Below are 26,493 nucleotides of genomic sequence, written 5' to 3' on the forward strand. Positions count from 1 at the left end.
TTTCTGGGCGGAAACAAACACGACTCCGACGATTAACACCGTGTCACTGTGTCAGCTCATACTGTAATCCTGATATTCTGTCTATCGCACATGTGTGCACAAAGAAGAAGGGAAGGGGAGGTGAGAAAAAGGGGGCAGCGAGAACATCACAGGGATGCGGCGGGAGAAGAGAGAAGGCACAGCCGAGAGATCCCGTGAGAGACGGATAAAGCCGTGTCGTTCATCGAGGACACGGCGAAACGTGGCGCCGCGCCGTAGCGCGAGGTTAACATTCCTCCCCAACTTCGGGGTTGCTCCACAGGGAAGAGCGAGGCCTACTGGGGGATCTGTTTAGCCGATCAGACGTGCCAACGCTCCTGCCAGGCTAAGGAACCCGACTGGTGTGATACAATAGGAGAACAGGGCATGACAGACCGGTGTGAATAAAAGGATCCTGCTGAGTGGAGCAGTATTATGTGGCTAAAAAAAACGAATAAAAGGTCAAAGCAGTACAACACAGAAAGGATCTCTGGCTTAAATTACAGCAGAAAACCTGGGAGAATATGCTGTCACGAGTTAATACAGATAAGCAAAGAAAGGAATTTAGTTTACAGCGCGTTGTAGGATCATATTGGTTTGTGGGAGAACATCCCTAACTACAGTAGAGAGTATGACATGTAGCCTGAGGCTAAAACCTTACACTTGTCTCCACAACATTTAAAGGAAGAATCGCTACCCTTTTTCTTCGCAGCATGTTTTGACAGCTTTAGTTCCTCTCCTGCAAAGTGAAGAGTTTACATGGAAAACGCATGTTAAGACAGAAAAAAAAATGTTTCAAACTTATAAAAACCGGTATATTTGAAAGTACAAGTTGCCTGCAGCAGTTGTAGCACACAAACGACGCCGGTGCGAGCTGCTAAGGATATCTGTATGTTGAGCACACACACACAAAAACGGCTACATTTCTGAAGTGCTGGGTTTAATCTCGTTGGAACAGGAGTGCACTAGTGGTTTTGGCTCAAAGATTCTGACCCATCATATACAGTTTGAAAAGAGACTTTTTCACACGCCGCCATTTTGAACTAAACGACCTAAGCTTCACTGAATCTATTGGATGAAACAACAAATGCTTAAAAGATGCTTGGCAGTCATGTTCACGTCAGTGCATTTTTTTTGAATGAGTACACGTTATTTGTTTATTATATTTATATATGTTATTTGAGGTTGTATACTTAAGATTGGGAAAGTTTTATTTCTGTTAATTTGATCATTTTTAACACTGAAAAATTATTCAAATTTTGTTTAATCATGGTTATGGGTTAAATCTGATAAGTCAAAAATAATGTTGACTTATATTTGGATGCATGTCACATTCTTTTGTAAATCCAAAGGTCACGTACTATTTTTTTTATTTTATTTTGAGGGAATTTGTACCTTTGATCCAGAAAAGCGCAGCAACTTCTGGTGACTTGCCCCATCGTTGCCCCATCAGACTGACTTTAAGCGATCTTGTGAGAACCATGTGAGACCATTTTACTCTCTGTCTGTATTGTTTTTGTTTCATCTGGCTCAGACAGCCAAATTTATTTGGGCTATTTTGTATTTGGTAAAGAACAGTTCTTTGTGTGCCCTTTCACCACATGAAGCATGCGCATAAGAGACTATGCTGCAGGATGAAAGATGTCACAAACAGCTGCTAACTCGGCCACCAAGGGAAATCAGAAACCAATTATCCGTCAATCAAAGAACTTTCTTGTAAATTTCATGTGGAATCGTTTCATTTGATACTAAATTGGATTCAGCCAAACAAGACGGAGTTCTTTCAGGATGTATAGAATGTCAGAGTGAAAACAAATACAGATAAGAGTATATGTCACAATACACAACAGTGCACAACATTAGCGGCAGTTTGTGGCAGAAAGCTGTACAGCAGTCTGGTGGTTTAGCTTTGGATTTTGGGGTGTTGGGGGCAGCAGAGGTTATTCCACTATATCACAAAGTACCAACCAACTGCTGTAAGCTTCATCTGATGAATGATATTATGAACTTCAGATCTGAAGCTGTGATTGTCCGGTAGAATAGGTTCGATCAGGGACCAAAATTGAAACATTTGCTACGTTTTCAGCTGTTGCGCTTTGTTTTCCCACTGCACTCTGTCGAACGAAGCTGCTCCCCTCCTCGCCTGTGGTGGCGCTGCACCAAGAACCACTGAAGGAAACAACATCAAAACATCTAAAGAAGACATTGAGTGAAAAATCTTTCTCCTTCACAAAATCTAAACAAAAATGGAACGGTGTAAGATTTTAGTAGCTGTAGGATTTCTCTTTTGTCCAAAAAAGGCCATCCTCCCAAAAAGGCTAGTGGGAGGCCATCTCCCACTAGCGTGTTTGGTTTGGTTCTACTTACCCAGAATGCCCTGAGTTATAGTCAACTCCCTGCTTTTGGAGTGGTCTCTGGTCTGCTCGGCATTAATATATGCATTCGAACTGCGCCAGAGTTCACTTCAACCGAACCACAACCTAGATTTGTAGGCACTCTAGAGTTTGCTTTTATGGTTGATTGCACATTCAGACCTCTAGTTCATCTAGTGAAATAGATGAAAAACTACAGTTTGACTGAAGCGGATTAACCAGGGCTGGTGCGAATGCACCTTTAGTTTCCCTTAACGCACAGGTATGACCTTGTTGTTTTTTCTGGATCTGGATTATTTGTTCTTACCGGCTCGATGTAAAGTTATACTCCTAATTAATATACAGGTAGAACTATAGTAACAAAGACATGCGGTGTTTAAATGTGATTTTGAGGTTAAGCATTTATGTGTTGCCCGATTCTGAATTGGCTCCTTATTCCATTGCGCTCAAACGTCTGCATATAAAATGTTATTCAGACAAACGTTTCTAAAGACTTCCTCTTTCCCTTGCTCCCTAGTTCCCTAGTTCCCTAGCTTCCAACAACCATCAGTGGACCTTGTGACACTTCTTTTTCATAATGACAAAGTTAAAAGTGCTCTCCCCATACACATTTGTATTTGAACTTGAGAAAGCACAAACGTTGAAGGATGTTTGATAGGATCCAGAATAGGATGGAGTCAGTCCGATGGTCAGGTACTACTTGATCTGTAGAAACAATACAAAAAAAAAACAACACAACCTTTTTTTTAATATGATTTATTTGAAAAGCAGCAGAATGGTTGTTGTGGCTTCGGACTTAGTAGCCCTGCAAAGAAAAGGTGGAGTGAGGCCTTTTTATCGACAGGGAGCTTATTCTTCTTCTTTTTTTTTTTTTATATAAATCAAATTAAAACTCAGCAGCACTCCATCCGCAACTCCAACGCCACTGCGGGCAGATTGGCTTCACCTTCACACTCTCAATCAGCTCTTTTATCGTCGAGGTTCCGCATTAACACACACACACACACACACACGCACACACACGCACGCATGCACGCCCGCGATACAAAATAGATGGCAGGAACTTGCAGATGGGCACGCTCGTGTGTGGGTAAACACAAAACACACGCGCTCACACACGCCATCCCCTCCTCCAGCACCTCTCAAACACATTATTGGCAGCAGTTCAGTGACGGGCTGTGTGACTGCCAGTACTGCGGATCTGCTCCTGGAGCGAGCGCTCCCCATCAGCGCTGGCTTGATTACCCTGATGTATGCACACCCAGACACTTGACAATCTCTCAGCATTTACATATGCAGCCTCAGCACTCCACGCTACTTCTGATGCGCGCGTGCGAGGGGAGTGTTTGCGAGGCTCGCCGCGCGCGGCGTGCCAGTGTTTTCGCGCGGCGAGTGAGCGGGAGAAGACGACGAGGAGGAGGAAGGAGGGGAGAAATGGCAGCCCTCGCTCGCTAAACGTAAAACAAACAAACTTTAATCCGACGCCGAGTCCCAGCTCTTCAAAGCCGAGACGGAAGTAAAGAAAAGGCGCGAGAGAGAGAGAGAGCCGACGCCCCACCTGAGGGTGCGCGATGCCAGTAAACACACAAACAGAGCGTTTACCAGCCGGCCCATTACTCACTCTCATGTCAAACTCGTAGCACTCGTAGCTAACTAACGCGCACACTTCTGGGGGTAGAATCCCTCACAAAAGCGCCCGCTTGACTGATGTTTTTCTTTTCAAATGAAAAATCATCACACAAACAACGCAACGTCTTCCCCCCCCCCCCCCCCCCCCCAAAAAAAAAAAACCCAGAATCAAAAGAGGGGTTTCGGGGGTTGTTTGGGTGGTTATGGGGGCCCCATCCTCTTGCTCTGTCTTTCTTTCCATCTCTGTCAGCGTGAAGGGAAGTGTGGATGAGAGGCAGGAGCGGAGGGAGAGAATCAGAGAGACGAGGTCTGGGGAGTTGCACTGTGTCGATCCTTTTTGGCTGACGCTTCACAGGGCTCGGCTGATCATCATTAAAACGCGCACAACTTGACATGTTTATTTAATGGCTGCTCCCGGCGAAGACGGCAAGCTGCTGCTATCTCTCACCGTCACATGTTGATCTACCACTGTGCCATGTGGTACTCCGAGAGGGTATGTATGCGTGCATGCATGTGTGTGTGTCTGTGTCTTGGCATTATACTTTATGTGTCTTTACTTTCCTGGCTGCCTGGAAACCTTTCAAGTTTTCGTATCACGTTATCAATCTGGTTCTCTTTTCTGAACGAGGGGGCAAGCCCCCGAGTGTTTGAAATATGTGGTCTGGAATGGTTTGTTGTTCATAACACTGCAATATTAATATTTACAGACGCTGAACATACAATCCAGATTTGCAGACTTTGGAAAATCTCAAACCTAAGCAGCCCGTGCCTTTTGCCAACACGCCAAAGCAGCAACTCCACACCCGAGCACTCTTTGTGTCTACAGTTACAGACGACTTCTATAAATACTTTTGGTAGCTTTGGATTACTAAGGGCGAACAATCCAGGATCTGTGATCTGACATGAATTTGTTTAAGAAATCATTTATGCTCCGCAGTTGAGACGCCACTGATCTCATGCTCCCGCTTGCAGTCGGGTTATATTAAACAAACATGCTTAACGAAGACCAACAAACAAAATAAACATGGATTTGTGAATACCTTAGGGGAAGTCAATCCAGTTTCAAAAAGGGGAAGAAATTTCAGATGGATTTTTTTTTTTTTTTTTTTTTTTTACAGCGTCTTGGTCCTGAATCCTGAATTTGACAAAATGGAAGTTAAGCACTGAGATGGTGACGGCAAATGTTTTTTACTGTTACTTAGCAACACTGACAATGTGACAGAGATGTTCGCAAGTCAGTTTTTCCATATCCATGTCACCACTCCAGCTTTTGGGGTGCAAGTCAGAGTCAAGTCTCTAATGACTGAAATAAAAATTTTCTCATCAGATCTACAAAAGTCTAGTGATCTAACCTGGCATGGAAACCTGTACCGTTTGTCTTGAGGCCTAAATTACCACATAGTCAACCATCTTTTCATCTTTTGATATTTACTTTATTATCCAAAAACAGTTAAAGGTCTACCTATAATATCTTGAAAATCAATCAAGTGCCCTTTGCGTTGTTGCAGCTAGCTTAGCAGAAAGAATGTCAGCGGTAAGTTGTGTCTGTTTCCTAATTCATCCAAAGACATTTAATACATCTTACAGTTGGAGAGACATTTATTTGGCCACAATTATGAAGTTACATTTAACATGAAATTCAAAGTAAAAAGCATGCGCAGCAGTTGTAGTCTGCAGCTGATATGTCGGCTTTCTTTTCACTCCATTACATGAAATAAAAACTGTGAAGACTCCAGTCTCAGACCAGGAGTTCAAGTCAAGCAAAAGTTTCAAGCTTTTAGGGAATAAATGTGTCGAGTCTGAAGTGTTTCATTTTAGTAACTTTAAAGCAACTTAAGTCGGATTCTCAAGCTCGAGTCGGAACGTTTCAGCCAAGTGATATTTTCTCTTTGCTTATTGCAAGAATGTACTGTATCTTTAACAAATAGGAGGTTATTTCAGCATCTGGCGACTTTATGGTTTCACTTATTTTACCCAGGATAAAATATATTTTCTACTTAGCAACATTTCGAAGTCACAGTCTATTATACTGACCAGTCATAGAAATTGCGGTGCTCGTGTTTTACACATATTTTTGATAGCGAGTTGTTTTTATAATTTTATCATTTTCTTTGTGCTTTTAATTTCAAATGTAAAAAAAATAATGACAAACATTTTTGCAAAAATCGACTTTTTTGTTGTTGTATATTTTGCACCTGAATCACAGGTGACTTTCCATGGAGCAACATCCTTTCATTCTTCCATCAATCAACTTTCCAAACTCCATTTGTTCTTCAGGGCTGTGAGGTCTGGAGTCTATCCCAGCTGTCATCAGCCTTTATTTTCTATATCACCAACATTGTAATGTTTCTTGGCACGCTGGCCTTTTTTTAAAATTCTGTTCCAAAAGAAGAAATGATCAACAGTTTGCTCTAAAGAATGTGAAACAACACACCTGTGATCACCACAGTCAGTTGACACATTTTCCACAATAAATATACATCAGGTTTTTACCTTTGTTCATTTTTTTTTTTCTTGCTCTAATGGTGCCCTGGGCGGACCCCTATTTCTGAATTCTAACAAAGTTCTAAGTAGGTCGTAATGCCAAATAAACACTGAAAATCTCTATGAAGTACAGATTAATCCAGTACAGGTTTGTAAGCAGTTAGGATTTTGAACAAGAGCTTATGAAGTGCAGTCAGGACTTGTTAAAAACGGTAAAATAGCCCTTTGTGGAATTGTAGTCAAATGCTGCAACGCCGATGCTTTCTTTGGCAAGCTGCAACGTGAAGTAATATTTTCGTAACTTGTTTCCACTCTAAGCCAATTGATGGGATATGCAAAATAAGCAATAGGAAACTTTTCTCAGACAAAACTATAAAAAAAGTCAACTGTTTGGACCAATCACAATCCTGTGTTGCCCTAAGGGGTGATGAGTATAACCCATGTCAATAACTACTCATGTTTTTATTTCTGTTGTAGTTTCACGAAGTGCACAATATTTAAAAAAAACAAACTAATCCAACACATTAGTTTTCACAAGTGGGAAATTTTACCAGGAATTCACCACATTATCTACACGATACAATGCCTAACCCAAAACCTTCAGCTGAGACTGAAAGGCCTCAGTCGACACTCTAAATGTCAAAGTTCCTGACGGTAAAATGACACAAAGAATGAATAAATATGGTTTGTTTGGAAGAATGTAGTACAGCAGCTTTATGAAGTCACATTTGTATAATGCAGGTCATTGTTCTTTGACCGGGCAAAATCTGAGTGTTTGGCCAAAGTGAACAGAACCATGTTTGCGTGAAGCCAAACGCCACACATTGTCACAAACGCTACACCAGTGGTCATTCGTGGTGGTGGAGAGGTGGTGATGTGGGTTTTCTTTGGAAACACAAGACCCGGGGATGTTCCTGTCACTAATTTGACCATGAACTCCTAAAAAGCATTCCAAGCTAAATGTGAGGCCATCTCATTTGACTGGAGCTCTTCCTGAAACTGGGTCATGGAAGCAACGAAACCGCAATACTAGAGATGCAAAAAGTCATGCTAAAAAGAACTACTTCATATTGCTGTAACTTCATTTGGGTCTGCAAGGAACTGAAGTGAGTGTATGCAAGTTTCGTACATACAAAACAGCTCTATTATTTTGACTTTATCGCTTTTTAAAGATGGCATGCTGGAATCTGTAGCATTATGCAGTTGAAGTTAGACCTTAAAAAAATGTTTAGAACCAAGAAAGGAAAGAGGATTATTATGGCCTGTTAAAGCCTAGAACTGAATGGGACTGAGCCTATCTGCTTTGCAAAAACACCCAATGTGTCTGCTGGCGGTTTTAGCTTGAAGTTGGATGTAAATACTGTTAGAAGATTAATATCTCTTTTGATCTGCACTTTTTGAATATACAAATTCATTCTATTTGCTTTTGTACATAAGTAATGAACTCAGTTCTGGTGACTACATGTCTAAATATCCTGAATACCTTGAAGTGCTTTGAAAAGTCGATGAGTTCAGTTGCTCAAATGATGAAACACCGCTCTTAAAGTCTTTACTAGTACTTCTCCTCTAAACAGAAGGTTGCTAAAGACAGACTTAAACAACATTAAAGCTACTTTGCTTATAAAGAATAAAATACTGCCTCTATCTGTTTGGCATGGATGGGTATGTTATGTTTTCCACAATGAAAACAGGGATGTACATTTTTCAGATTCACCAGAGAGAAGTAAGGCAGCTGCATTTCCCTACGATATCTGATTGAACATTGATGGGCGAATGTTTGGATTATACCAATTCATATTGACTGGGTCTTTGTGGTGCTCTGCAATGCACAAAAGAACAAAGCTGCACATTTTGGCCTTAGAATTCAATTTGTGCATATCACATTAAAACACAGGGTACACTGTAATAGGCCAAACATGAGCTAAAACGCACATGTATTCATTGTGGGATTTCCTGCAGAATTAGAAACTGGCTACAATGAATAAGCGCTCGTAACCACTCGTCAGGTATGTCATCACTAAACATGGTTTAACCTATTTGCTCCAGTGAAACAAAAAGTAAACTGTTCAAATGCTAATGGAGGGCAAAGTAAAGCTGCTGGGTGAAGCAACAAAGACAAAGGAGGAGTGAAAGAAGAGCGGATCAGAAGTGCAGAACAGAGCACGAGTGAGTGAGAGGCTGCAGGGTGGATTAAGGCGACAGACTTCCTTTTTTGTTTGTTTGCGTGTGTAAATGCAGTTTTGATGAAATATTAACGGCGCCTTCCAAAATGCCTTGTAAAGGATCCTCTGCATTTGACTTCTCCATCTGTAGCACCTCAGGTAGACATTTAGTATGCTGTCATCAGGGAACCGGCAGCCCCCCTCCATGTGCTGAGCTGTCAGCGCAAATCCGCTAGCAACCCCCCCTCAACCCTGACACCGCACCCCACCTTCCACTGCTGCCTGCCCCCTTTTCCACCACCCTGTGACACACCTATACCACCACAGGCTGAGCGCTCGCAGCCCCACCCCGCCTGACGAGCGCCAGCTAACTCTCACTCTGCACAACTTTCTCCACAACATTCGATATACTTCAGCGATAACCGGCGTGAAAGAAAACAAAGAACGGGCTGGTGAGTGACGGGATTCATTTTGACATTTACTTCTCATCATCCCTCCCCACCCACCCCGACGGAAATCTCCTTTTCTTCTCGCAAAATGAACGGCGACATGCTTTCTTCTGAGGAGGATCAGGTTGACGAGGTGCTTGCTGATATTGATTGGACTTCGGAGCGCCGCGTGATTGGCAGCTGCCAAGGAGCCGGGGGCCGGGCGGGGGGTCTGGGGGGCTCTTATCTCATCGGTGCCTCCACCTAAGTATCGTCTTAGAGCTGCTACCAGATACACCAGCAGTCCCTCACTTCCCTTCACCCCTGCTAATTCTCTGTGACTGATGGGGGTTAAACTATCGGACTTGCTAACAATCAAGAGTCTTGCTTGTGGTTTGGCAACGAGAACCCGGTGCCGTGGGGAAGGGAACTGAACTGGGATAATATTGCAGATTCCCAATCTGCAGTATTTTCAGCGGTGATGAAGGATTACAATTACAAGTTCTCTGATTGTGATTACAAAGGTGATGCATCCCACGGTGTCATCGCGAATGGTCAGCCAGACACCCCCGAAGGCTTTCGTGTCACAGGGAACGGCTAATTATAGTTGTTACAGTGCGTGTTTGGGGAGGGGTGGCTGAGCACGCTGGGCCTCATAAGAGACTTCATTTATAACGTGGACATCCACATCTCAATCTTGTGACTTGAAGCTGAGGGGCAAGAGCGAGGAATGCTCACAGTTAGCACAGCACCTTGCAGAGGCATGCATCCCTTTTGAACTTTTCGACATTCTGTCCTGCTATAACCCAAAACTTTACTTAATTTTAGGTGACACATCAACATAAAGTCAGACATACATTTAGTGTGGTTGTATTGTATTGTTTGTAAAACTGCTTCATGCTGCAATTACATCTATTTTGTTGTGCAGTTTTGTTTGATAAATAGCTCAAGTTCTGTCAAATTGGAAGTCTTAACAAACGTGTAGGCTTTTGATGGGACCTTCAAATACATTAATATGCTTTAATCTTGTCAATTCTAACATAATTTTGGCTGTATATTTGGTGTCATTCTGCTGCTGAAAGGCAAAACTCTTCATGAACTCTGCACTAGCTTCCCCATATTTATCTATTTGACCAAAATCACAGTGTGATGCTGCCAGCACCATGTTTGGTGTGTTCAGAGTGAAATATAGTTAGTTTTTTTGCTAATCTTTGCGTTTTGCATGCAGGTCAAAGACTTCCTTCCAGGTTTTGCTTGTGTCGAACCTTAAATGAGACCTCCAATGGTTTTCTTCTTGCCATGGATATTTCCTAATTCCGGCGGCTTTTTAAAGCCTCCCTGCATATAGTGATCTTTGAGTCGGGGGCTGAATGCAAGGACACTTTTCAGTCTTTAGAAGTCAAAAATTTTTTAAAAAAATCATAAATCCTTCACAAAATGACTCAAATTGGTCAAACATAAAATCTCAATAAAACACATCAAAGTTTTTTGGGCATACTATGATAAAAAAGTTTACTTGTTGCATAGTAGAGTTGATTTTTTTTTTTTTTTCTTCTTCAACATGTACAGCTGAGGCTTTTGCTATTGTAACTTATGTGCTTCCAAGAAAGATCCTTGACGTATTTCCCTGCCCTCGGGCCTCATTTGAACATGACGTTAAAAAAATACATAAAAACAAGGGGTGGGGGGAAGAGATGGTGACTGTTGCCCGAGGAGGTATGGTTGTCATAAAAGAGCCGGGTTGGGATTTGTTGGTGTCACTCAATAAATCAGTAGGAGTTTAATTACCAGCTTGGTGTGGAGGAGCAGTGACAAGCTGTGTGTGTGTGTGTGTGTGGGGGGGGGTGACTGCAGGTGGAGACACTGTGACAGGCACTAGCTCTGTGAGTTAGCATTCCTCCTGGGCCAGACTCTACCAAAAGCCTGACAGGGCAGAGCCGCAAAACTCACACACACATAGAGGGCCATACCATTCAGTGCACAAGGGAGGGATGTACTGTAGGTAAGCGAAACCAAAGGTGGGTGTGGGATCTGTTTGCAGAGTCTCTCCCACGCTAATCCTCTCCATTTACGCCCCGCCACTTCCCGCGTTTATGAACTGAGCTGTGAAGGAACGTGGAGGCTAATCTCTGACCCAAAGTCAGGCGCACACCGACTCCGACCGGCACCCCCAGTAATACTGCGCCTGGAGGTAAAAAATTTAAAAAAAAACGATAGTGGGTGGGGATCTTTGGACAGTAAAAGCAAACAGAAATTGAGAAATGACAGAAACACACCAGAAATCTGAGAGTTCTTACTGTTTCTTGTTCAGAGACAATTAAAGCACAGCTTCATGCAGAGATATTGCGTTTCTTATGGGTATGATTTCTATTACTTTGTCTGTGTGAGTAAACTGTGTTATTATTCTTCCCCCACCTGTCTTGTGCAAAACTTCTTCCCATCACGCCTCGAGTCAGACAGACATTCAGGAAAAGACGGAGAAGAAGAAGAAGAAGAAAAATAATCAGCAGAAAGTAGTGGGTAGAATGAAAAGGGTGGCAGAGGAGCAAACACAGGTTTGACAGAGGCAGGAGAGGTGACAATAAGCAGCATGTTGTGTTTTTTTTTTGTTTTTTTTTTCTCCTCCAATTTCGTGCCGGGTAACATCCAACAATTTGAAGGTTCAATAGGCAAGATTACAGTTCTGCTCGAGATGAGTTAAAAATACAGGGTGACTTGTAACCCTGTCTGCAGTGAGTGAATGACACACACACACACACACACGCACACAAGAGGACTAACGGCATCAGCGACGTGCTCCGTGTCCGCCGTTATTGGCTGTTTTTGTAGCCGTTAGCGCGGATGAAAAGAGTCAGTATTACAGCTGTCAATTCAGATGGAGATCAGGTGGCTGGGAACAAATCAGGAGGCAGCAGATAGCGGCTCCGGTTTGTCATGCATGCTGGATGTTGATGCGTGCATGAATGCACGCCTGCGAAGGCTTTTTTATTTTTTTATTTTTTTTATTTTGCAGATGCAAAACCCGGAAAGAAAAAAAGAAAGGAAAGAAAAAACAAAAAAGATCCAAATCCTTATTTTTCAAGCCAGGAAAGCATTGTGCTGTCACTCAATGATATACTGATCATTGTTTTGTTTTTTTCCCTCCCCTATTTGTTCCGACTCTTTCAGGGTGGAAAACAATGGCAGCTGGGAGATGAGATATTTGTCTGATCACTCAACACTAAAAAAAAAAAGTACACCCAGTTTCTTTGGCTAACGAATATCTGCCAATATTCAGGCGTTTCATGTTTTTTTTTCTTTCTTTTTTTTCCTTCTTCTCCTTCCTCAATTGATACAATACAAAAACGTATCCAGCCCCATAGAAGGAGAGAGAGAAATTTCCCAAAGAGAGTAATTAATTTCCTGGCACCTCAGTATGAGAACTTGTAAGGCAAATGGAACAATAAGCCTAAAAACACACACACACACACACACACACACCCTCCACTGTACTGTAGAGTACAGTGCTAACAGACAGATGCCAATCTCCGCCCAGCTCCCGCCATGTTCGACATGTGTGCTTGTTGGCTGCGAGACATTAGCATTTGTTTTACCCCCACCCGCCCCGCACCCTCCTCATTCCCATGTGCTAGAGCCTCAGGCGCAACAGTCAAAGAGACACCACCACCTCCCAGTATCTCATCTCATCTCCCAGTATGCGCGGGTGTGAATGTGAGGCGGCGTAGAGTTGCGCTTCTCTCACTGCTCGTGCGCATAAAAAACACACACACACACACACTGTGTGTGTGGCTTTTTGATAGTTGCTCTGCGGTCTGCGGGTTTTTTTTTTTTCTTGTTGTATTTTTTTTCCTCCTCCTTTTTTGCCCGATTTGCATGGGAATATTTTAAAAGATTCATTCTACATGCTGGGTTTTTTTTCTTCTTCTTCTTCTGGCTCTTCTAATAGATTTCAGGGCTTATAGAGACCTCACGTGTAGGCGCTTGTCCAAACTGTGACACGTGCTAGTGCGCCCCCTAGCTCCCAGCTTGAGATCTAGCCACTATGTTTTTTTTTTCTCTCTCGCTCTCTCTCTCCCTCTCTCTCTGTGTCTCTCTCTCTCTCTCTCTGCTGCTCCTCTCTTGCCCTACATATCAGTCCCGCGGAGAATAGACCAGTCTAACACCCGGCTTCACAGAGATGCTGTTTTGTCATGTTTTATATCATTCTACTAATGGCAAAAAAAAAAAAAGCAGGTCCTCTGACTAAAGACTGTAGTATCCCTGAAGATCTGTGCTAACAAACGCTCAGCAACGAGTGGAGAAAAACAACAAAAAAAAAATTTGACGACTTGCCTTAACTGAGCTCTCTGTTCTAAAACAGCATAAAGCTTCTGTTTTCTAAACAGTCTGGGGTTTGTAATAAATGAGAGAGAAGGGGGGGGGAAAGAAAAGAAGCAACAGACAGACAAAAGAAAATACATGGAAAGGGGAGAGAGGAAAAAGAAAGAGAGAGATCCAACAGATGGTAGATTTGGCGAGGCCTCCGCCGTGCAGTTTGTGTAAAAGCCTGTCTGGAAAGAGCGCAGACCCCGAAGCATCTCTCACATATTGAGGAGTCACAATCATTGAAAGAACGCGTCGTGAGATGCCCCAAAACGCCGGTCATTACGAAAACAGAGCTGCTCCACTTCAATCAGCCAAAAAGGAAAAAAAAAAAAAAAAAAAAAGAAACAGAGTGGGGGACGCCTGTGTTTCTCAGAGGGAAATTATTAGACAAAACTCTGAATCCCGTCTAAACCTGGACGTAGGGGAGAACATGGGGAGATTTATTAGACGGATTAAAATTTGTGGGCGATGTTGAAATAAAATCCAGTTTTCTGTTCTGTCAACTGTGAGACGGGGTTTGCAGGTGACATTGCACTTAATTTCCAATAGTTAATTGTCCAATGTGTCTATAAAATGCTGCTTGCTGCATTGCAGTCCGCATCAGTTGAGTTCATTTGAGCTCACCAGGTTTCAACTTAAGACAAATCAAGTCCAGTTCATCGATGTGTGTGGGTATGTACTTATATATATATATATATATATAATGTGTGTGTATAAAATCTTATAGACGGATTAAAATTTACCTACAGTACATACATTAAAATCCGATGCTGTTATTGAATCGAGAAGCTGCCTCTTACAGTCACTATGGGGTGCAAATATTTTATACATATTTTTAGCTGTCAAAATAAATCACTGACTTACTGGTGTCTTTGTTTCTTTTTATAGTGTTAGATTGTATACCAACAAAAGTTTCTAATATGAGGGAGAGTGCTTTAAAGCTTTACGTTCTGTATTGATGTTTGTAGCTCTTGTTTTGAAGAAAGAAAGGAAGTAGTTCTTCAGCTTCCTGGCCGTGTTGACAGAGATAGCTAATACGGACCGCTTGCTGGCAACGCTAAGTTTAAAAAAACACGAAAGAACCCACGGAGAAAATCACGTTTGAGGCAAAATTGCGAGTTCTAGAAAGAAAAGATAAATGTTGGCAGGACGGCAGACGAGATGCGAGCAGTCTGTAAGAAAATGGCTAACGGTTAGCCGCTAACCACACAAAACCTGCCATCAAAATTTTTTTTTTCTTTGCTTCAAAATAAAATCATTCATTGATCAAAGGTCAACTTAATAATTCCACCATAAAAACGCATTATTTAAAACAGATTGAGATTAATGAAAACATTTATTTGTGAAAACATCCAAGCAGACCAACAGGTCAGGTTCACACAAAAAGAGCAGATGTAAGCTGGCTGGACTGGAACATCTGCTCACAGATTTACAACACAAATTACACTATAATTTGTGAAAACAACTAAAAGAGCTTGTTGATTTCCCTTTAAAATATGGCTGTCATCTCATCTTGATACCATTTTCAATCAGTCAAATTTATTTGTGCAGCACATTTCAGCAACGAGACAGCTCAAAGTGTTTTACATCATAAGAACATAAAAACATCATCATAAAAACATCATCATAAAAACATCATACAGACATCAATTGTAAAACCAGCAACAAACGTTGCATGTTGTTGGATGCTAACATCAAAATCATCAATACATATCAGATATGTTGGTCAATGTTTCGGTGATAATGGGTCGAAAGCATCTCTAAACATGTAGGTTTAGTCTTCCTTTAAAGGAACCTCAGTGTTTCGGCTGTTTTGCAGTTTTCTGGAAGTTTTTTTTTCCCCTCCAGATTTGTGGTGCATTTTTCAAGCTATTTAACAATCAAACTATAATTCCTAAGCAAATGCACCAATGTTTTTCAAACTATTCAAACAATTTTTAGTATTTCACATTTGAAAGCTTAGCTTAGCTTGTCTGGAGTTAAATGTTTCACACTGACTCGTGCGCACAGTGAGCCCCAAAACGACCCATTTGTGACCCACGTCTGTCGATCGGCTCAAATCGGCAAAGCGATGAAGCATGTAGGGGCGTCCCAGCCGGATCCCGTCCCTCCCATCCACACGTAGGGCTGCGAGTGACGCGTGGGGAGTGGATTGTGTGTAGAAGCAGCAACGATAAGCGGCAGTACGCCACCACCAAGTCGTATGATGGAAGTTAATGTCATTTGGCAGTTTTCTTTTTCTCTTGATTTTTTTTTCAAAGTAGCTCTATTCACGCCGCCATATTTTCATTCCTCCTCCACTCTCGTTTCACATGGGCTGCAGATGCCTTAATTGTGCTCGCTCTTCAAGGCAGCCTTTTTCACTTGCTCTTGATAAGTCTTTGATATTCTGTGCTTCACTAATTGTAGTCGCTGCAGTACATCTATCTTTTTTCAATTTCCTGATAATTAGCCTCTAACTCTTTCATCTGTCTTTTCAAGTGCACTAAATCTCCTTCTCTAATGAAAGTTACACTGAACTCAACAAGGTTGACGGCTGGTAAAGAGGAGAGAGGAAAGAGAAGAAGAAAAAAAAACACACACACACACACACAACACTTCTTTTTCTCTCTGACATTTCTCTTCCTCTGCCCCCATCTTTCTCGCCATGGGGAGACCCTGTCCTTGGGTGTGTGTGTGAGGGTGGAGAGGTTTCCTTTTTCTGTTTTAAAAAAATATATTTTCAGAACGTGAAAACATTCCAACCAAAAAATGAACACAGGCGCCACTTAATAAGAACATGCTTCAAAACTCCGGTTTAATGGATGGGAGACGTGAGGCTAGCAGAGGATGCGAACCTGGAGTGATCTGTCGAGAAAAAGATCACAAAAACTCACGAAATCACTCAGAGCCACCGGCGCTCTCCCAGAAGACTACAGTCACATCAAGCTTGAAGTAATGAACCAGATTGAAACATTACTAAGAGGAGGAGGGGGGTTTTAGACGTCTGGTAATATATTAGCACAGCATCGTTTCAGGTACGCTTCCTTGCAAAACTGTTTGCATCCATCTTTTCATATCAGGTTTCGTCACGTTACAAGACCTGATGTGGAAAGGTTTGATATGGAAACATTGGTTTCATTGTGCTTTTAATGGAGGCCTAAAAATGCTAAACAAGCACAAAAAAACAAAAACAAAAGAAAAGCAAAAATTTCACAAATAGAACACTAATCTCAAATTTTGCTTTACAGACTTTATAGTCAGTGTAGAACAGCTTAGACAGTTGTTTCAATATATAAAAAAAATAATAACAACCACTGAATCATAAGTTTGAAATTCAGGTATCAACTGCAGCCTCATTGGCCGGCCCACCACCCCTGATATGATGCCTCCCTGGGCAGAAAGCCTTATGGGAATTCTGTTTTAAATCTACAGTGGTATAGCTACATGTATGTATTCCTTGCATAAAGAAGTTCCAAAATCCACTAGATTTTTTTTCCATATTTTTAAGTCTGTGTATCATGACAAAGTAACACGAATGTTACAGATAACAACATTAGACCTGTGACCGTCAATGTAGCTTTAGTAGAAATATTTTTTTCCATCCCATTCATGCCTAAGACCCCATTACCTTCCATCTGACCATGACTTTGCCGCTGTGAGTTGGCCGTCCACAATCAGTCGCAATGAAATACAGCGCAGTTTGCACTAGACGCATGACAAAAGGTTGAAAAAGTTCAAGGTGCACGATGCATACTTTCGCAAGGCACTCTTGTATGCACTGCAGAGCCCACTTCCAATTTTCTTTCTTACACACTCCAAAAAATAAAAAATAAATAAGAAAAACACCATAAAATAAAGTAGAGGATGTTTGAAGTGTGTAGGGACCGCCACTCTAATAGTTTTATGCGTTTCAAGTCGGAGTTCCCGTGATGTAAATGTAAAGGTTTGCTGAGCGTAGAGGCAAAGACGGAAAGAGAGAGGAGCAGAGGGAAGGCAAGGAAAAAAAAAAAAACAGGCATCAAAATTGATTTTTCAATCATGCTTGCTGTTTCAAGAGGGCGTCACATGTTCTAATGACCTCATCCCTCTTGTGGTGATGTGAGTTATTTCACACCGGGCCATTTTAAACCAAGAAGGGTAGGGCGGCGGTGAGGTGGAAGAGTTGGGAGGCGACAGAGCGGGGGGTTAGTGCTAAGTAGGGCTCAAAGCAGTGAGGAGTTGTAAAGAAGAGAGGCGGGGTGGGCTAAGGGAATGGTTAACAGGGTCATTTAGATTGGATGGGAGATCGATACTGAGAGGTAGAGAGGAGGTGCATCTCTGTCACTGTGATGTGTGGCTTCGGTGTGATTGTTCTGCAGATTACGTACAAGGAGGGAGGGGAAAAAGAAAAAGGAAGTGCTGTCTGTGAAGGCGTGTGTGTGTTTGTGTGTGCAGGGAACAATCATGTCAGCGTCCACCGGTAATTTGAAACACATTTCATGTTTTTCTTTTTGTTTTTTTTTTGATATTCTGTTCCTGAAAAGAAGAAAGGTTGGGGGAGGGAAAAAAAAAAAAAAGATTGCGCTTTATATGAAATTTATACTTGACGTTGAGGTCCTTGCTAGTGGCTAATCTATTCAAACGTGCAACACATTTTTGAGTTCATTTTTTAAAAAGTAAAAAAAAAAAAATCCTTGTAAATAAACTTTTGAGTTTGTCTCTCAGTTTGAGTGAGAGCAGCGTGAGAGTGCTGATAATGCACAAGTGGAACGCTTCACGTATAATCTCCGCACGTCCTTTCATTACTGCACCAGGTCTGAGTGTTTGATGTCATGCTAATCTGCTCTCTTGTTACTCTGTTGGCGTGTGTGTGTGTGGGTGTGTGTGCGTGTGCGCGTGTCCTCATCCTGTGCTCCAGTGCTGCCTAGAGTATTTCCTGCAGCTTGTTGTGGGTTTTCTTATCCAACACGGAAAACCCCGAGGTGGAACTCACTCTCGCATCGTCAACAGAAAAGCAGAACAATTACTGAGACACAACAGAAAGACCATAATATTTCAGTTCTGAAAGTGTTGGCTGATGGTTTTCGGATTGCTCAAATCCAATCAATTTCTACTAGTTATCAAGGTAAATACTTTGACTCACATCTTCAGTTCTCTGGCACTGGGTTACGCTTCCAAGTGAGACGGTACTAAGGCCTTTACAGGGGCAACAGGAACTAGAGGGTCTATCTGAAGAAGGAGGGGCATTTTTGTGACTAGACCAAGAAAAGATGACATTGTTTTTGAGAAATAGGGGTTTAAAGTGAAGTGAAGGGGGCTGCACAGTGGCACAGTTGGTAGCACTGTTGCCTTGCAGCAAGAAGGTACTGGGTTCGATTCCCGGCACTGAGTTTGCATGTTCTCCCTGTGCAAGCGTGGGTTCTCTCCGGGTTCTCTGGCTTCCTCCCACAGTCCAAAAAAACATGACTGTTAGGTTAATTGGTCTTTCTAAATTCTCCCTGAGTGTGTGTGTGGGTGCACATGGTTGCTTGTCCTGTGTGTTCCCCACTTCTCGCCCAAAACATTCGCTGGAGATGGGCACCAACACCCCTCCTTTGGCCATGCTGCCCAGAAAAGGTTTGCTGTGAGATCCACATTCGATCGCTATCGTAAATAGTTAAAAGAAGATTGTAAAATTAGAGGAGAGTACCAGCACCCATCGACCACAGAAGCTGATCAAGGGTTTGCCGCTTGGTGGTCAAATGTGAAGGAAGACATCCTCTCAGCAATAGAAACTAAATTTCAGTTGACGGCATTGTTTTGTAGTTATTCTTAAAAGTTAAACAATACAGAAAGGACCACTGAGGAAGTTCAAATATACTTTATGTTCTGGTTCACTTTTTGGAAGCTAACATTACCCACTAATGTTGTTTTGTTATATAACTTTTGATTCAGGATTTACTTGCAGACCTCACCAATCAACATCCGTTTAAACTGTTTGTAGCATTTTCTCATGCAGCCACTGGAAGGACCTCAATATAGATGGTTTGCCTCACGCTAAACAAGTTAATAATGTAAAAAAAAAAAAAAAAAACTTATCTTGCCTGATGCCGCCGTCTTATTTTCTAGTTAATTGGCAGAATTAGAAAAGGAGTTCAGGAGCAGCATTTTGTTAAAACAAGATGGAAAACCTGTTAAAAACAAGAATGTTTTATATAAAAAAAAATTGTTACACTGACAGATAACTTCTTAGACACAAAGGGGCTCCCCTTGACTCTCGATCTTCTCACTCCGTTTCTTATAAACGATATTTAACATCCTGCGAGGCGTTACCTTCTTACTGTTAAGGTCTTTCTCTCTTAGACGAGAACATATGTTGGTTTTAATGAGATGAAAATCTTGTCACGAGTTAAAACGAGATACCGCTCCTGAAATTGTTCCTAGCTCTGGCAGTTCCTGTAAAGCAAAGCACTTAATTTGAAAAAGTAGAATAACTCTTTATGCTAAGTCCGGATAGGAATCGCGCAGAAAATGAGTTGACAACAAGTCATATAAAAACGAAGAGGAAGCCAGCAAACATCTCCAAATGCAAAATAAGCCGAATAAGACGTGCGTTCACTGAAGACGCTGTAGTCATAAAAATGAGGAAGTTTTAGAGTTTAGCTTAGTATTGTGTACAAATCAAATAATTCCATGTTTGAGCTTCAAAAACAGATGCCAATCTCTGGGGAATTGCAAAAATATTTCTCCCTGAGAGGACTGGTACTTTCATATAAAATGTGTGCTACATAATTATTTAAAAAGTACTTTGAGGCGGCTTGCAGAGCTTTAGGAGGCAGTAGGAATCTTAAACTAATCAGAATACATGTTGAAATGTTGAAGTTTTATACATTAACCACATGAATGCATACTTTCATATGTCAGAGAATCTTTACTTGATAAAGCATTAAGTTCTATAACTGAATTATGGAAAAAATAGAATGTAGCAACACAAAAAGGTTCAACTTAAAGTGTCATGTATGGCACTAAAAGCCTTCTTTTAAAGGTAAAATTAAACAAAAATACACTCAAAGATTGCTTATTAAACTTTACTGCCAAACCGTAGAGCAATTCTAGGCATGAAGTGTCAGTTTTATAAAAGGCTCTAGTCACTGATGTTAGTTTAGCCGAATGGTCGCAGTGCTGAATGACCAGAAGGAAGAAACAAATCGGTGAATTCAGCCACCACCAAATTACACAATTCAAATATACACATTCAGCAACAGCAACAAAAAAAAAAAAACATGTCAGAAAATAAAGATTGCATTCTACTTAACTGTCTCTGCCACGTACTGCAGTCTTTAGCCGATGACGTGCAAGCCGGTCCTCGTACAGCGGAGCAGGAGTGTTTGAGTGGATGAAAAGCCAGTGAAGGAAGGCAAAAGAAAAACTGCAACACCTAACGGGTCCCTAAAGGAACATTGTGTGCTTCTTTGGCTCTGTAGAGGTCGGAGGTCAGGGTCAGCAGCGGAGCAGCTCGTGGAGACTCGGTGTGGTGATCAAAGACCTGTCTGCAGGCAGGAAGCTGCTGACACAGCTGCTTAGCTCCAACCGAAGGACATTCTCTGTAAACACACCAAGAAAAACACGACGGGCTCACAGAAAATAATAATTTCGCGTTGGCTCTCACTCGGCTGCGGCGGCTCCAGCTGCATTATTAAAAAAAAATAGCGTATTTGGACATTTGCTTGGGGTGGGGAAAAAAAACAGCCTAAGCTGTCATATTTATCAGTTTTTACACTCTGAGAAACAAATAGAAACAAGTATACATGTAAAAGCACCACGGGCCAATTATAGCACCGCTTTATGAGTGGAGCGCGCGCGAACGGCTCTAAGCGTAACCAGATTTCATCCAACTTTAACAACGTTCGGTTTGTCCTCAGGTGACGACGCGAAAATCTGAACTGACTGCTGTAATATACGTACGGCAGCGGAGAGCACGCCGCTACGGGATCCTGTAAAAATTTTAAAGCGTGTTTTACTGGATGTGATCACGCTGTATCTTCTCCAATAACAGTCATGTGGCAAAGGGCTTAATCTCTTGGTGGGCCTTGTTTTGTTGTTTTTTTTCTCCCTCCCCTCCGCATATCTCTAAGAAAGTGGCTCGGCTCTTAAATCAAAATAGGAGAAAGAAGAGGAGGAGGAGGAGGATTGGGAAGAGTGGAGTGGGAAACAGGAAACGCAGCTTTCATCTCTTTAAACTGTGTTTTTTAAGGCAGGGAGGTGATTTTGTAACATGTGAGACAGATCAGATGCTGCAGCTCGGTCATCGCAGGGGGCCATCCCACCCTGTGCACATTCCAAAAATTTTATATATATATATATATATATATATATATTTAAAAAGAAAAAAATGTGGGGATGAATGAAGAGGAATTGCTACAACATGGAAATCCGCCCCCCTCTCTCTGCTCCCTCTTCTCTGTCACGAATTAGCTTCCAATTCAGGTTCCTGCAGCTCATTAGTGAAACTGGATCAGAATGCTCTTTTATCACTCCCCATTGTTCTTTAGCACACAATGGAAGCGCGCTTCCACAGCAGGCAAAGAGTTCTGGCATTAGCTGACCGTTTATTTTCATTGTGTTGCGCGGTGTCTTTGGCTTGGCAGGCTGGCCTGTTAAGTGTGTTGCACAGGCTCAGCTCTTGCTTACCGATATAATGAGGCTGTTTTGGGGACTAAAACTTCGGAGGGACTCTGCAGGAACTCTGGCAGAGCTGTAAATCTGATGCCATTTGCGTCTGACGCCCCGCGACCGCTCGGATCAATAACGTTCCTGCCCGACTGACGGTTATGTCATCCGTTTCTCTGAAATGCGCCACTTTTAAATTAAAGAGCGACGGCATTGTAGTGCAGTAAAGGTCCAGTGTATAAAGGCTTTGAATAGAGGTGAAACAAAAAGTCATGTCGTGAGTTGATATTAAACTCCTGGTAATGTCCGTCTCAGGAAGAGTCTCTGTTATTGATATGTCGATAATATCGATACCAAGTTGGTATTAGATCGATACTAGCATGGTAAGATCGATACTTTAGTTCCAGATTCTTTCTTGAAATTTTGTTTCATTTTTGTGTTGTAACTTTTTCACCTCTACCTCAAAAAGTTTCGATTTGCTCTTAAGTAATAATTGTTTGCACTTTGCAGTGTTTTTCTACTGTTACTGGTTGCCATGTTTATGTTACTAAGGTATTAATAACATATTAACTTCCTCTAAACCCTGTCATAGGTCGGAACAAAATAATTCAAAGGAAAAACCTACAGAACCTCTAAATATCAGAAGTTTGATATGTTGAATTTAAATAAATATCGACATTATAATTGTTGGCGATACTGACCCTTTATATACTTGGTATCGAATCAATACCAAAATGCACAGTGTCATACTCCTTTAACGCTCATCATGACAATAAAAATGGATGAAGTAAGTTGGTAGGTTAGCAATTCAGATTTTGGCAGTCTTAAGATTGGCAAAATGTATAAACTTTGGGTAGAAATGAATTTCCACACAAAAATAATCTGAGTTATTCACATATACAGAGGCTTTAAATAACAAAATCCACGTAAGAGAAACTTTAAATAGTCTCAGTGACATAAAGGAGCATCTCTCCTGTGTTCCTTCATTGCGTAGAACAGTCTAAGAGGTTATCTTAACCAGGTGTACGTCTTGTGGAACCCACTAAATCCTAATAATAATAATGATCTGTTAAAACATATGTATCATTTAAATTGGTGTAAACAGTGGAGAAAGGACCAAGGCCGGGATTTGAATCCAGAATCTTCCAGCTTTAAGCTAGGATTTGTGCCCCTTCAAGTTAACTAAACAGTGAACTGACAGCCGTGGTGCTTCGGCTGCTTCGTGACAGCCAGCACTAAATCTGAAATGAATCTAAAATGTTTTTAATGAGACGGAATTTCCAGACCGAAATTCTTGGACTGGTCAAATTTGAACTGGACGCTTCTACGCTGAACGAGGCCAAACATTTTCTTTACATGTAAGAATGCAAAAAGGAGCGTAACTTTTAAAGCCTTTATTCTTGTTCGGAAAACAACAACAAAAAGATCTTGTGTCAATCTTCCGTTCCCAATATTGCGTCCTGTCTCGTCTCGTGAGCTGGATGTACCGTTCAACTCCAGCACTGAAACTGACATGTGAAAATAACACACAAGACGCTTGTGACAGCTGTGACTGACAGATTCTCACTCGCTCGCCAGCAGAAAATCTCCTTCTGCATTTGATCGGCGCAGATAAGTCGACATGTTGGAACGTCAGCAGATTCCTTCAGAACATCTCGGGGAAAGCGTGATGAAATATGACAATCCCGCTTTATGTTTGGCTTTAGGTCAAACTGTGTTGAACACGGAGCGCTGACGACACCTGGCTGAGGAGCCGTCTGTTTTCTACGCTGACGCGTTGGAAGAAAGTCCTGAAGCGAGTCGGGATCCAGCCCACGGGCTCGGATCTAAACGGAACCGGGTGATCTTTTAGAGTGTGTCGCGAGAAAGCGCTACAAACTCCACTGTTTAAAGTGGAGTTGTTCTGGTTAAAAAAAGTTTTAAAAAGTGAGGAAAAACGTGAAACAGAACCACGCGTGATGGATTTTGTAACTCATTTCCATACTAGTTTGGAATTACTCATCCCTTTATTTATTTTTTTATCAACCCGGACGACCGGAAAACAATCCAAATGTCTTTCAGAACCTTTAAATCCACTCCATCCTTTCGGTTTTGAGCTAATTTAGAAATTTTTTCTTCTGCTTTTTTCTCAAGGGCGGTAAAACTAGCTGCCTCTTCAAACTCTTGGAGTATGTAATTTGGTGTAAAACAGTAGCACTTTAGGCGTTCTCCACCAGTGAAATTAAATGGGACCCTGCGGGGTTGTGTTGTAGGGTATTAAGTAATGTTTATTGATGTTTATTCTCCAAGGGGACCGGCGTGGGAAAAAAAAAAAAAGAGAAAAAAAAAAAATCACTCTTCAGCTTTGATTAATTTCCCGCCTTGCTCCATGTAAAGGATGAAGCTCAGGCAAAAATCGCTCTTTAGCCATGACTAACACAGACTGCGAGTTGAGCATCTCTCTCTGTCCTTAAAAACCGCCTTGCTTTTTTATTGGAAGAATAAAAAAATAAAAAAAACGACATGTGGGAGTGAAGGTGCTTTTTTCGTTTTGTGAAACATGATCACCGATCAAAATCTATCACCTGTGACGTGTAGCGTCTATGTCCTCTTTTTCTACAGGAATCGGGTGCCTCGTTTGTCTCTACTCAACAACCACTAACTTCATTGTTGTTGAAATGCAACACACGAACACAACGTAGCGCATAACAGTGAAGACAAAAGGAACTGATACGCTGTTTTCAAGTTGTTTTTCATATTTTTTTAAAAATCTGAAAAGTGCGGCGTGCAGTTATACCCATCCCCAAAAGTCGGTGCAGCCACCTGCAATTTCACTTGATCTCAATGCAAATAAGAAATTTTGTGAGAAATTACAGCGGGGTGCGATTATAATACAGTATCCAAAACTCTGAACATCTATTCAATCCACCATCTGAGAAAATGCACGGCTAAGCTGATAGCACGCCTGCTATCAGGTATGCTATCAGCTTACCTGATGGCAGGTATCAGGAGTTGGCCAGTCAAGCAGAGCATTAATTAAAGAAGTAGCCAACAGCCCTACTGGTAACTCTGGGTGAGCTGCAGAGTTCCACAACTCGACTCAAATGGGAGAATCTGTCGACAGAGCATTTATTAGTTGCGACAAGAATAAAGTCACTGTTCAAAGAAAACCTGTTTATATTTTGGGGGAGCGGGGGGGGTTTGATTATATGGAAAATGCTATCAAGCTCCAGTCTGTGACATGGTGGAGGCGGTATTATGCTGTGCATTATGTGTTCAAGTATAAAACTGGAACTAAGACCTTTTTAGAGTCTGTAAAAGATGAGGTTCACCTTTCAGCAGGACAACAACCCTAACAGCCAGAGCTACAATTCATATTTCTGAAGGTCCTAGTCAAATTCCAGTTTGTGGTCTTGTATGTGACACACTATTAATCTACTCCAAGTATAAACTTTGAATATTTAGCAAGAAAAGAGTGACTTGCAGCAGTAATTGTAGCAAAAAGTGGCTCACTGATTCAGGAGCTGAAAATAAATGCACACCGCACTTTTTAGATCTTTATTTGTGAAAAATAGATGAATTAAAAAAAAAAAACGAAACCCATTTATACTCCACTTAACATTTGTGTACCACTTGCTGGTCTACTGCATAACATCCCGATCTAATGCCTCCATTGGGATTTCAATGGGATATACAATGTTAGCGGCTGGAAAACAATAAAACGTGAAAAGGTTCAAGCAGCGTAAATACCTTTTGTAAGGCAGAGCAAACTGTGTTAGACACCAAACCTTCCAACTTGATGGATTTTGGCAGGATAATCTAAAATTCTGTACCGCATGCTCGGTAATTAGACCCATGGGCGCAAGAAAAATCTACTTAAATCCAACGTTGTGCTGTGGAATGAGAAGAAAAGTGAAGAAAAAGGTCTTTCTCCTTATTCGGCGTCTGCAGGTTCACGGGAATATCTCTAAACCAGAGCCTCTGTTTGTTTCCTCTTTGAATCACCTTTTTCCTAAGTGTTCCTGTGTGTTTCTGCTTGGCTGGCTGCAGGACTGACACCTCTCCCCAGATCCAAGCATGTTCAGTCGCCATCTTGCTTGCCCCCTGTGCCAGCCTGTCATCGTGCCTAACCCGTCACTCTCTTGCAGCACAACAAGTCCCCACCCGTCACACGTACACACACACACCCACACACACACACCAATACACACACAAACAAAAAGGTAACTTCTTCCTTTCACTCAACAATAAAATAAAATGAAAGGCTTAAAGAAAAACAGTGACAGTGTTGCTATGGTAACGTCAGGTTCAAGCCATATCTTTTTTTTTTTTTTCTAACTCCCCTCCCTCATTTTCCCCTTTACTCTTTAACACAAATATATATCCGAGCAAACCCTCTGATTTCGAGCGTGCGCACGAGTCGAGGGCCACTCGTGAGACAAATGC

Source organism: Xiphophorus hellerii, chromosome 3 (genome assembly GCF_003331165.1).
Source record: "Xiphophorus hellerii strain 12219 chromosome 3, Xiphophorus_hellerii-4.1, whole genome shotgun sequence".
In the NCBI taxonomy this organism is placed as follows: Eukaryota; Metazoa; Chordata; class Actinopteri; order Cyprinodontiformes; family Poeciliidae; genus Xiphophorus; species Xiphophorus hellerii.